The sequence below is a fragment of the Ochotona princeps genome, chromosome 19 (assembly GCF_030435755.1).
Source record: "Ochotona princeps isolate mOchPri1 chromosome 19, mOchPri1.hap1, whole genome shotgun sequence".
NCBI lineage: Eukaryota > Metazoa > Chordata > Mammalia > Lagomorpha > Ochotonidae > Ochotona > Ochotona princeps.
The window spans coordinates 38,813,266-38,826,284 of record NC_080850.1 but is presented as its reverse complement, the minus strand read 5'-3'; the positions used below and the strand labels follow the sequence as shown (position 1 = coordinate 38,826,284).

At 40.6% G+C, this 13,019-nt stretch overlaps 1 pseudogene; it reads right to left on the bottom strand.

Moving 5' to 3' along the window:
* Positions 1–1,925: 1,925 nt before the first annotated feature.
* On the bottom strand, positions 1,926–2,485 carry LOC101534380 (ubiquitin-conjugating enzyme E2 N-like; annotated as a pseudogene).
* Between the last annotated feature and the right edge of the window lie 10,534 nt (positions 2,486–13,019).

The window sequence follows — 13,019 nt, the reverse complement described above, 5'->3', positions numbered from 1 at the left end:
ATTCTTGCCGCCTCATCATCTCTTCTTGGTGCGGCAGAAAAAGCGGGCCTGAAAACTAGCAGCTCCCAGGTGGGCTCCGCGCTTGTAAGAGCACGTCCTTGCAGGCCCCTTACTCTTGTTGCCGTCTTCCCTGACACGCGTGACTGTGGTCTAGTTACACTGGTCTCACTGTGGTTTTTCTAACCCACCAGGAAATTCCTGACATCATGTATTCACCCCTTTTATTTCAGTCTGCACCATTTTCCCCAGAGAAATCTATATGGCTTGCTGGTTTCTTACAGATCCAAGGAAACCTTCTTAACTATGCGATTGAAAATCGTGCCCCGTTCCTCTCCATGAGGCTTCCTGTCTCCCTTAACTCACTCCTCACTCCTTCGTGCACATCATTACCTGCCATGCAATGTATTTTTCACTTTCTGTTGTTGTTTTTCTTTACTTCTTCCCACTAAATTGTAATCTCCAATTTCGTTATTGGTGTATTTTCAGTGCCCAGAATCATCCCCAAGCAGTAATTAAATGGTAGTTGAATGATTGAGCAAAGGACTTGATAAAAGAACCAATGAGTACCCTGATCCTAGCTGTTGCTGTCCTACCTTGCCCTTAGCTGTGAATAATGTGCGTTTTGTTATTTAGACCATGTTTCTTGCTTACAGGCTATTGGTTCTGACTTAATAACAGAGCTTTTTCAAAGACAGACTTTTCCTTCCAACTGTATTATGGACTCCATTTGATTTTATGATGTGACTCTTCAGCTGCCCAAGGCAGTTGGATCTGAGGGTTTTCTTTTGATAACTTGTCATGACGCCCCCTCCGTCTAGGACCTCACAGCTCCTGTTGCTCTGTTTGTACCATGAGCATCATAAGTCTAATGCATTTCCTGCTTAGGAACAGGGTGGGCAGGTGGGGGTTGTTTTAGCAGATGTGCCCCTGAACACCTTAGCATTTATACATTTTCCTCCCAGACGCCTTCTGGTTTGGACACGCTTGAGTGCCTGGCTTTATTTCTGAAAGAAAAAGAGGGGAGCACATGACATCTCCTACTGTTTGAGTATGGTTGCATTCATGTTTAAAGACATTTCATCCACAGATTTATTATTTCTCACAATACACTTCCTTAGGCTCAGTGGTTTCCCCTTCTCCCTCCCCCCACTGTCTTCCCCCATATGAATGCGACAGTATAGTCCTTCAGCAACAGCGACAAGTCCACCATTCTTCTATCTAAGTGTATTATAACACTGTTGATATAGATAGTGGTAGAAAGCCCAGCATCCTATCGTCAAGATCTATTTAACAATTTTATTGGGAATCCATCTTTTATTCAAAAGTGAGATGTGTGCTGTAATGTATCTTCACCTCACGATATACTTGCCTCCTTTATACACTTCCTGTAGATAAATACGTGTCTATGTATATGTCTATTAATGTTGTATTTTGCATGAAGATTTCCTTATATAGCGATATTGAAACAAAATCTACAAATAATTTTAAAGACACAAAGCAACAGGACAATTGGTGTAATTTGTTTCCACTCTCCACTGCCACAAAAAAAAAAAGATCAATAAAATCTGTGTCAGAGTGTGGAAACCCATTTACCTAAATGCTGTCATGCTGTTTAAAGGTAGCTTATGTTTTAAATGATCTAAAGATGGTAGATGTAATTAAATCACCATCAAAGGGGAGAGGAGCCCATAAAACTAAAATGAAACTTATCTCCACCACACCCTCAAATAATAAAGAAACATACCCACACCATCGTGGTGAACCCTGAAAATACCTTCACTCCCAGCACTTTATACCTTGAGTCAAAGCAGCCAGGCCAGGGCTTTTAAACACTGCCATGACAATCCCCATGATACTGCTAGCCTCTGCTCATGCTTTCCAACAGTGTGTTAGGACAAGACATAGATTTGCTAATGTGCACATAATCACCAAGGACTGAGGATGTCTGGGCTCTTATTCTGTAATGTTTCAAAGACTGTGTGCACTGAATGCAAACAAAAAAGGAAGAAGCCTTGGCAGAAGAGGAGTCGTGATGCGTACTCAATGATCAGATCGCTGTAGATATTGTTCATGGCATATAGCCTAGTACACGCTCTAGCTGTTTCTGTGGATTGGGCTTCACTGGTCTTCCCCTGCTCCACTACCTCACTTGCTAATAGATCATCTGGACTGGGAGCACTTAGCAAAGCCTGAATCAATAGCAGAACTGTGAGGATCTGCTGTGCTGGAGACCGTTCATCTTTCAAAATACCTAAACATATTCTTCCCAACCTGTCTACACTAGGATCACACCTTTTGGTCATGAAACATACTTTGAGGGCAGCCGTTGGGCATTCTTTTGGAAGGGATAGCCGAAGTTTAAAAGTTCCTGCCTGCAAAGAAGCATCTTGGCAGGCCAGCAACGACCACACGGTTCTGCTTTCCTGTCAGTCACTGGTTCTGCCAGCAAATGCTGGATTTCCTCGATGTGCGGCAGCCTAGCCATGTGGTCATATCCCAAGTGTGGCCTTTGGTCTCCATAAAAAATAAATAATAAACGTACACAGTTTGACTGCTCTGAACCCTCCCATTCCAGACTAACAACTGAAATTAGCATCCTCTGTATGCCCAGCACACGTCTCCTCTCTTGTTCCCACCTCGGTCTACACACATGCATCCTTTGTAGATGTGAACCCGAAAATATTAGGTGAGCATACAAAAAAAAATAAGAAATACTAAGTGCTTTTTAAAGCTAAGGGAATGCTGTCTGTGAAAGCCAATTATTGTTTTTAATTCTCGTCTTTACTGCAACAAGCGTTGTACATTTGCTGCCCATTCTTGGTGGAAGATTTAATTTGGAAAGGTAAATTACAACCTGTAAGTCTAATGTGAGCAAGATTTGGCTTAAATTACTAGGGAACAACCTCATGCAGTAGCCTTTGTCCTGGAATATGTACGTCTAGATTTTATGATGTAATTTTATAGTTCTGATGTAACAAGAAAACAAAGACTTCCTTCAAGTGACATGATTAAAAGGACTCTGTGATCTGGTCTTCATCAGTGCTTGACTGCTGGAGTTTTATTTGTTTTTAATGTTAACAGAACCCTGATACTCTTCTATTGTTTAGTGAAGAGAGCCATTCTGCTTGAGTTCCTTTGCTGTGAGGTGAAAATCAAAATCGGAGGCCTTACAAGGATGTGAAATGGAAATCAACATCCCAGAGTGTGTGCTCTGAAAATTAGGACAGACCCGGGGAATCACCTCTTTTGGTATCAGCATCTGAGAGACAAGGTTAAGTAGGAATAGAAACAATTAAGACCTAGCTTCAAGGAGAACAAATGATCACTTCCTAAAGAAATGCTATAATTTTTTTATTGATCACATTCCATAGATTCAGTGAAATGTATTCGTTGAGTAAGGCTATAAATGTTTAGGTTTCCATTTTTCCATCCTGGTCTTTAATGTCTTATCCTGTGTGTTATCCTTTCTCTATTGGATAGTTTGACAGCCATTACAGTTCTAAAATTTCTTAAGAGTTGGATGCTTGATTAGCGATAACACAAGGTTTTGCATTGTGTAACAATTGCTTCACCCTTGCACATTTTGTTAGCCACCAAAACTAAGGGTCACTTTGCCAACATACTACCAGTTTCCAAAGATAAAGGAAACTTGTTGCATTCTATGTTTGCTTATCAAATCTCTCTGGTAGCTTCTCGTTCATGACGCTGCTTTGCTTGTACTAACTCAGTAAGGAACTGTTGCAGTAGAGTATTCTGGAACCTAACACAAGGCTCACTCTCATCATGGGATTTCATGTTACTCTCCACTGACAAGGGAAGGGAGGGTTGGGATAACAAAATGTTTTCAGAAACACTATTTGATCCTAAGGTGAGCCATCTTCAAGATCCAGGTAGGGCATGACAATGCTGTAAAGCATTGTGTAATTTCTTAAAATAGTGCTGAGAGTATTTCTCCGCTTTAGTTTCTGTTCTTTCACAAATACAATCTTCCTCTTATTTAGTCAGCGGCATCTGTTGCTTTAAGAGCATCTGTGTTACTGTTGCAATAAAGCAAACGTAGAGCCCATGCGCAAAGCTGGATTTCCCAATCGGCTTCTGAATCACAACTAGAAAACCTTCTTGGAAATTAATCTTTGCTGAGCAAAATAGGGAGTATCTAAACTCCAAGGTAGTTTTGAAAATGTATTTAAGATATAAGTATAGGAGTTTGCAATAAATCACAGTATAGTGAAAGCACACCCTATTTCTATTTGGAGTTCAGGGAAGAAAAGTTGATCAAAGAACTGGGAAGAATTAGTGGGGCAAATGGCAAACATCAGGAGGGAAATCCCAGTGAAGCAAAGAGCACATATGTAGCTGATGCACACGTCACCAGCAGGGTGTGGGAGCCCAGGTACAAGTGTCCATAAGCATGGCCTTAAAACAAGGCCCTGGACCCGACAGATCACAGAGAGCATAGCAGATCTTCTCAGAACATCCCTATTTCCAGGGCAGAGACATGGAAGTGCCAAGAAAATCAGTGGAGCAATGAAAGCTGGGATCCATGCAAAGTGAGTCACTGTGGTGTACGAATCTGAGGGATAGCAGACTTTATCAGCAGAGCTGGTGTCACAGTCCTTGAATGAGCTGGAAGAGCCACATACTGGGTGGAACTCGATGCTGGGGACTCAGGAATCATCAGTTCCTTGTAGATCATCAGGGCCTGCCACAAAACCCTAGAGAACAACCAACACAGTGCAGGTCCTACAGTTCTTCACCCAGCCGCCTAATCACACCTCAGTTTCTATAGCCAATCCTCAATGCAAGGAGAAGAAAGATAGAACCTTGGAGAGCTCAACTGAGTATAAATCCAAAGAAACAAATTAAAATCAGCTTTCAGTGAGAATTGCCAGTGAAATCTCATTTGGACAGTGAGAAATACCTGTGTCAGGAATCTGTGCCTTAAGTTAATTTGGTATCAGGCAGAAGGAGCAGCATGCATTAACGACAGTGGAAGGAGACTGGTTGTGTTTTTGAACATCCCTGGAAAGAAACCAGCATGGTGGGCTGTGGGGGAGCTACAGAGGGATCATAACACAAGGATAGAAACATTGTGAAGGGATATTGTTACAAGCAGGGAGGTGCTGCTGTGTGGAGAGCGTCCTGGAGGGTGGAGCAGTATGCAGAAGAGGAAAGATGGCAGATGGATGCAGGCAGGTGACAGCTGCTGGAATTCCAAAAGAATCAACTGAGTGGATGGGTTTAAAGTGCGTTCTGGAAGCAAGGTGAATAGACTTTTGGAAAGGCCATGATAGAAAGGGAATAATTTGCTGTGTTAGTGGAGCAGCAGAGAGTTCATTGATTTAGGTGACGAAAACAGAGCCAAGCACAAGCTGGGAGGCAGAGATCTAGATGACAAATTAGGAGAACTTGAACCTGAAATCGTTCTGAGATACGTAAGAGAAAATGTGAAGTCAGCAGTGAAACACAGTGAGCAGGTTGGTCAAAAAATGTAAAGCTGAAAGCAGAAGTAAACATTTCCTGGGTAACTTCCTTATTGAGTAGACATGAAGTTCACAGAGTAGGAATGTTTCTGCAAAATCCAGTGCTGTAAAACTTGCCTCCTCTTTATAGCAACGACTGTATACTCCTCACAAATTTTAATTTAGCACATAGTTCACCCTAAGGACATCTTTCCTCGTTTCATGGCATTGTGTATGGCTGCAAAAGGTTGTGGCTGTAAATTTTTTCTGCCATGGGATAGAATATTTCAAGAAACACGTAGCTGCAATGCACAAAGTATCCTTCAGAGAAAAAGTATCCTTTAGTGAATCCCCAGGACCATCTAGGAGCATTAATCCTTGAAACTGGGGCATTGAGCTGATATGACAAGGTTGACGCCTCTACCCATAAACCCCAAGAAAGGTCAGGGCAGACACTCAGTGAATCGGGAACAAGTATGGACGTGGAGCTTACAGAAGCAAGCAGCAGACACACAACGCATGGCCGTTAGAGCCTGCCTTGCACGTGTAAGTCTTGTGTGAGATGGCGTGGGCCTACTGGTTTCTCCAGCAGAGCTCGCCTGCTGGGCCTCTTGGGTGGCTGTGTCGTGGCCTCCTGTTAACCTTGGACGCCACAGGCTTCTCATCCATACTGAGACCTGATGATGACAGGGTGCGTCAATGGTAACACTACATGGTGTCAAATTCAGGAAAAAAAAAAATGCTGATGCCTTGGAAATACAGACCTGTAATTCCTGAAAGCCCCCCACCTTCCGCTCCCCCACATAGAAGCTGCTCAAATGCTGATTTGGGGCCTAGACTCCACTCCTCATGTTGCGAGACCCAGTACCTATGTTTTCTACAACACAAAAGATTCCAGAAATGGCATTGGAGACACAAAATCACATCTGTTTTGTACGTAGAAAAGACAGTGAAAAATCCATATATTGGGGAGATGTTGAACCCATTATTTTTGTTTTGTTTTTCCACTAATACAAATATTTATGTTTTATCAACATTGGTGAAGGCTTTCCCAACTAAAAGAAACACCAGCTTAAACATCAGAAAATGTGAACTTCTATTTTCTTAAAATTTAGCAAATTTTCAGCCTATTTCCTGATCAGGAAATAAGACTTATTTGCTAAACCTGAAGACACTAATAAACAAAATAAAACAAAAAACCCAAAAACACACCATGGAAAAAATTCATTTTACTGATGTTTAACATTCAGTAGGATTACATGAGTCACTTGAAGGGGAATATATTTGATTTATATCCAGCACCCAACATAAAATCTGGCACAGAACTGGCCTGTAATAAATGTTTATGGAAAGAATGGAGACATTGAAATAAAACTAGCAATCATTTTATGCCCTTATAAAAATACCATTAACTGAATTCCAGTCACTACTAATTAAGTGCTTTGTTTTTTAAGGTAAGCCATCACACTCCATGCTCAAGTTATTACCAAGATACGTTGTGTCTACACACTGGTGTGTGTGTATATAGTACATACATACCCATTATTCATACACTACAGGAGTACATGCACTTGTATAGGCATATAATATATACACAAGTTATCCTCAGGGTAGTTCTATCAGCGGACGGGAAAAACTACAAGTAATTAAGTTAGTGGTTTTGAAAAGTTTGTTCTCAGTGACTTTCAAGACAAGTTTCAAGATAAGGCAGTAAGGCGCTTCGATGATCTTTGCTTCTGCTTTAGGTCGCAGTAGCTGATAGTTCATCATGAAGATTCTGGTCACCCCCACCCCCTCTGGAAACATTGGTCATGCATGCATCTGTCTCCCTAATTGTTTCTCTGTTGGCGTGTTTGCATAGGACCCTAACAAGGTCTGAATTAGAGTTCAGGCACAGGAGTTGATGGTGTTTTCATGAACGAATCTGGTAGCTGAACTCAGATGAAAACAAAACAGACCCTAAAACTACAACTTCAAAGTACATTGTAAATATGACTGCAACGCAGGAACTTTGAGTTAGAGGGAAGTGGCTTTTGATTAAATTGGAAGGCGGGACACATCACAAGGGTGTTTTTTTTTTGTTTTTTGTTTTTATCTCCCCTCAATGGCCTGTGGGTTTTGGCTCCAGTGTATCTGTGAAGCGGTCATTCTAATCTTGGAAAGTTCATTTTCAGCCCCACATCTCAGGAAGCTTCCTGTGATGTAAATCCAAAGAGGATTGGAAAGAACTTGAGGTTGTTGGCACCTTGATCATCAGACACCTAGGGCTGCAGGACAGAGTGGGGCAGATCTGCAGCCTGCGGGGATGGAATACAATAACAAAAATATTCCTACTTAGGGAACAAAAAGCCTTTTACTCCCCATTGAGTAATCATGAAATAGCCATGCTCAAGTAGTTAAGTAACATCCAAATCAACCACTTTTCCCGCCCCTCTCTGATCAGTTTATGCTAATGAACTCAGAGTCAGTTCTCAGAAAACTTTCTCTACTTCAGACACTGAGCAGACTCAAGAAGGCATTTGCCTAGAGCAGAAACAAAGGAAACTGTGGGACTGAATTGTGTATGACAATAGAATAGAATTGTGTATGAAAGCTTTCCTTTAGTGGCTTCAGAATTCAGCCAATATGTTGTAATACCAGCTAACATAGTGCTTGAACACTTGCTGACACCTAAACCATAATGAACCGAGTTGGAGTTAGGAGTTGATGGCAAACCCCATGACTCGTGCTGACATTGGTTTGAAAAAGAAGTCCAAACCGGACAGTGATTGGGCCCCAACAGCTGCGCTGCTGGCATCACACTACTGACGTATATTCTAATCTTAAATTTTGGTGTTTGTAAGTTTTTAAATCACAGCTTGAAAAACAGATGGCCCTTAGGTGGTTAGGTTTGTCCTGATTTTGGAAGAGCTTTCATACAAGGTCAGGTTCAAAAGCAGCACCTTGAGAGCCGGGGAAGGAAAGCTGTGTTGCCTGGCGTCAGAGTCCACAGGGTAGAAGCTATCTAAGGACATGGCTTTCTGTTACTCAGTAACAGAGCTCCACTAGCAGAAACAGTGAACGACTTTGCTTTGCCTGTTGTAAATATCGCAGGCAGAAGTATTGCTGCTTTCAAATCAGGCTAATCTTTTGGCTCCATGGTGACATTGAAGACATGGTTTCTTTCTGTCTTGGAGTTACAAGTTACACAACTCAGTGTTATCTGATGGCTATTTCTGGGGACCCAGAATGGCTTTCAGCAATTCCCTGTGCAGTTTCACTGTGCTGAAAAGCAACTCCAATAATCCCAGTGACTATCTGGCCTGCTTTCCATTTGGACTGGCTTGAGTCACATGCTCTGCCTTAATCCAGTCACTTAGGTAGGTGCTATGAAAAGTGCTGATTGGTGTAGACTAGATAATGAGCTAGGGTAGTGTCTGTCCATGTAGGGTAGCATGGACAAAAGACAGGGAGAAAATAGGAAAGAAAAAATAAACAATCTTGTGACAACTATCTGATCTATGGATATAATTATTAATGTTTGTGGATTGATTTTACAGAAAGCCTTACATTTTAAAAGAAGGGAGGCTACTTTGTCATGTAGAAATTAGGAATATCTGTAAGGCTTCCTATAAACTTGTGTAAGTCACTGTAGATGATAAATGATATTTTGAAGGTAACCATTTTCATTTTGCGAACATGTGAATGTGACTACACAGGTGCACTATTTGGAGGAAATCACAGGTGACGTTGAGAACATCTGGATCTAGTTTGCTGTGTGCTAAAGGTCAAGCAGAAGCCAAAGCATGTACTTGTATGGGATGAGTTGATTTATTTTGTATTTCTGCATTCAACTGTTCTTTCCATTGGTGAAAGCTTAGAGCTGAGTGGCCAATGCTCATAGTGTCCATTAGAGGCTTCGAAAATAACACTCAAATACCTTTATATTTCATCTTCCTTTATAAAGCTTTTTTACCCAGGTTTTATACCTTGATATAAAAATTCAGATAGCATTATTGAATTTTACACAAAGAAATGACTTTCATTGTTCCTAGTATATTTAAGAAAAACCTTCCCCACAGCCTGTCATACTTATACTAGGACTTTTATAAAATCTGTGTGTAGTTTTTGCATATTGATCATTTTCCATGACTGTTTTGAAGGATGTCATGGTTTTGTAGCCCCCACGTGCCTGACTCTCCATCCAAGTTGCTATTACCAGTCCTTTACCTACACAGGAAGGAACTACATGCACATGGCTTTTTCCCTAGACTTGACATGGTAAATGGTTCAAGTTGACAGAGTTCCTTCTTTCTCTTTGCTTCATTTTTCTCTTAAAATTGTCCTTCCCTTCTCTCCCTCTACTTCTCTGCCTTCACTCCCTTTCCTTGCTCCTCCTCTGCTTCCTCTCCTACTTGACAGTGTGGGGAATTTTGAACACACAGAAAATCGCAAGTAGTGTGTGAAAAGTGCATGATAGCGTGCCATTGGTCAGCAGTTGACATGTTTGCTCTGTGATGGCGTTTCTGTGCGTATATGTAGTTGCTGAGCTTTAGAAATTCTGAGCTACATCCTAGGTGCTTGCTGCCTGCATCCCTCCAGCTGGTGTGCTCTCACATCCACAACAGCATCACCCATTTAAGAAAATGAACTACTGCTTAGTGTTCTGTAATAGCCACTCTGTACTCAAATTTCTGTCCTTTTTCTTGTGTGGATTTTAGATCTGGTTTGTTCAAAGCAGGAGCTCCTTACAGTTAAGACCACATGGCTGTGAGAGGAAGCGGTGCTTTAGACCACCACACAAAGCTGTCTCAAGGCTCTCTGGGATCACTCAGAGGAGAATTCGCAGGATTGCATTTTTAGCATATCTCTGTGAACACAGAGCTTGGCTGGAATAAAACAGATGTGGATGTTAATCACAATTTAAGCTGCTACTACTAGATTCATGACCATAGGCATGCTGTTGGTTGATCTCTCACAGCTACACTGCTTTTTCATTTCTACAAATGGGTGTTTCATAGTAACTCCCATATTTGGTAGCCATGGGAAGGAAAGGAGATTTTGCTGGTGGCCTTCCTATGTATTGATACAGGACACATGGGCATCTGTTCAAATAGACACTCTATAAGTTGCTGGGGGAAAATTTCTACAACAACATTTGGGATATTAGTCACCATAAATAAGCCAAAGAGGTGGTGCCATGAGCCAGCTGCATTATAGAAACAGTCCTTTAAACTCACAACATGGTAGCTCAGATTGCACTATGAAGGGCACAAAATCCTCTCCAAGGGTGTCATACTGGGTTCATACTTTGATTCTAAAAATAAAAAATTTCATTTCCACTTAGTGTAACAAGGAAGTAGCCAATCTTGTCAATGTGAATGAACGAAGTTGCTGCCATTTCATTAAGCAATAGCATTTTTTTTGTTATCCAATTAGAAAGTGAGGTGAGGTAATTTTAAGAAAATATTTATTTGTATTGTAAAGGCAGATATACAGAGAGAAGGAGAGACACAAAGATAAATCTTCCATCCACTGGTTCACTCCTTAAAAAGCCTCCATGGCTGGAACTGAGCTGATCCAAAGCCAGGAGCTTCTAGGTCTACCACGTGGGTGCAGGGTCCCAAGGCTTCGGGCCATCCTTCACTGCTTTCCCAGGCCATAAGCAGGAAGTTGGGTGGGAAGTGGAGCAACCAGGACATGAACCGGTGCCCACATAGAATCCCAGCAGTTGCAAGGTGAGGATCTAGCCACTGGACCATTGTTCTGGGCCTTTCCTTGTTTTGTTTTGTTTTCTTTTAAACCTACAGGAAAAAAAAGAGCAGTAAATAAATCAGGATTGTAGATAAGCTAAACTTTCAGAATTAAGGAATTTATAGTGTTCCATTATTTTTCTTATGAATATTTTTCCTGTGAATTTTCCTAATAATTACATCATCTAAGATAATGTTATATGTTACACAATAAACTGAGCAGTAAGCATGACAATCACACGGATACACTACTAACACTGCAAACACAAGTAGTGATGGCATGATTTGCTCATGACAATTGAATTACTTAGTTGGCAGGCAGGAAATAATTAAAAATTAATCCACAGAATACTACACAGCAATGAAAAAGAATGAAATCTGACCATTTGTAACCAAATGATCCCAACTGGTGGCTGTTATGTTCAGTGAAATAAGCGAGTACTGAAAGGACAAATACGTTATCTCTGATATAACAGAATTCTCATGCAAAATATAGGACAGATATTTAGGTAAACAAGCAAGATATATTCTCATAGATGAGACCTGAAAAGGAGACTGGTGTACTGGGAAGTGAAGACACAATGTAGCAGGCATCTTCACTCTTGAGTAAAAGGTAGACTCCCAATGAAACTGTTACATATACCTTGACAGTATTATAGATTTTATTATTAGATTTTCTACTTTGGCATACACCTACATTTAAATAGCAAAATATTAAAATTCTGATACTAAAGGATTAAACAACACTGGTAATATGGGAGGAAATGGTGAGTAGGGAAATTAATGAGGATGGAAGGGATAGGGGAGGGGAGGGGAGAGGAGGATTTCCTACACCTACCAAACTGTGTCATGGGAAATAATAAATAAATAAAAACAGAAGAGAAACGAACAACCCACATACACTGTTAATGGGAATGCAAATGAGAGCAGGCACTGTGGAAAACAGTATGGAGATTTCTTAAAAATGTGAAAATTGACTGTATGATCCAGCAACCCCACTACCAGCAATATAATACTGGTTATATACCAACACACTTGAACTCAGTGTCTCATAGATACTATAGACATAAAACCAGTTACAGAAAATAGGACCATTATGGTATGACCTTGGAGCAGGAAAGAACGTCATATAGAGCCCAAATCCAAAAGTAATAAAACCCTGAAGTGGTTGTTGGGAAATTTTTTCTACTTTTGACAGTGTTCTCTTAAAATGAGCATCAAAGATAGGCAACCTTGCTTTCATTTTTACTCTTGTATGAATCACGGATGAGTTTTAGTGGAACTTACAACATCATGGATGACATACTGTTAATAGAAAGTTAACACTTCGTGTTTCATAATTCAAAGCTTCATATGTGTAAGTTGATGGATGCAGGTGTATGAATTTGTTTTGAAACACATTGTGGAAAGCCTAAATGTAAGTAATTAACACAATGGCACATGCAAACGCAGACATCTCTGGCATACTGATGTCACGTCTTTTGTGTTATAAGCATATCCAGTGATGGGACTGCTAACTTTCCAGCTTTTAGAGAATCTATGCTGTTTTCCATATTGGTTGTGCAAATGTATGTTCACGCAGACATAAATTCTCTACATTCTGACCAACTTTAACCTTTCATCTTTGTAACAGGATCAGAAAGGCTATCTCATTGTAGCCTTGATTAGTGATGTTGAGTAGTTTCCACATGACTTGGGGAAATGTTTGCCTTTTTTTAAAGTCAAGTCTTTAGCTCACTATCTTTCTTTTTTTTTTTTTACTTTTTTAAAATTAATTATTATGCATTATGTGACAGTTTCATAGGCTCTGGGAATCCCCCCACCC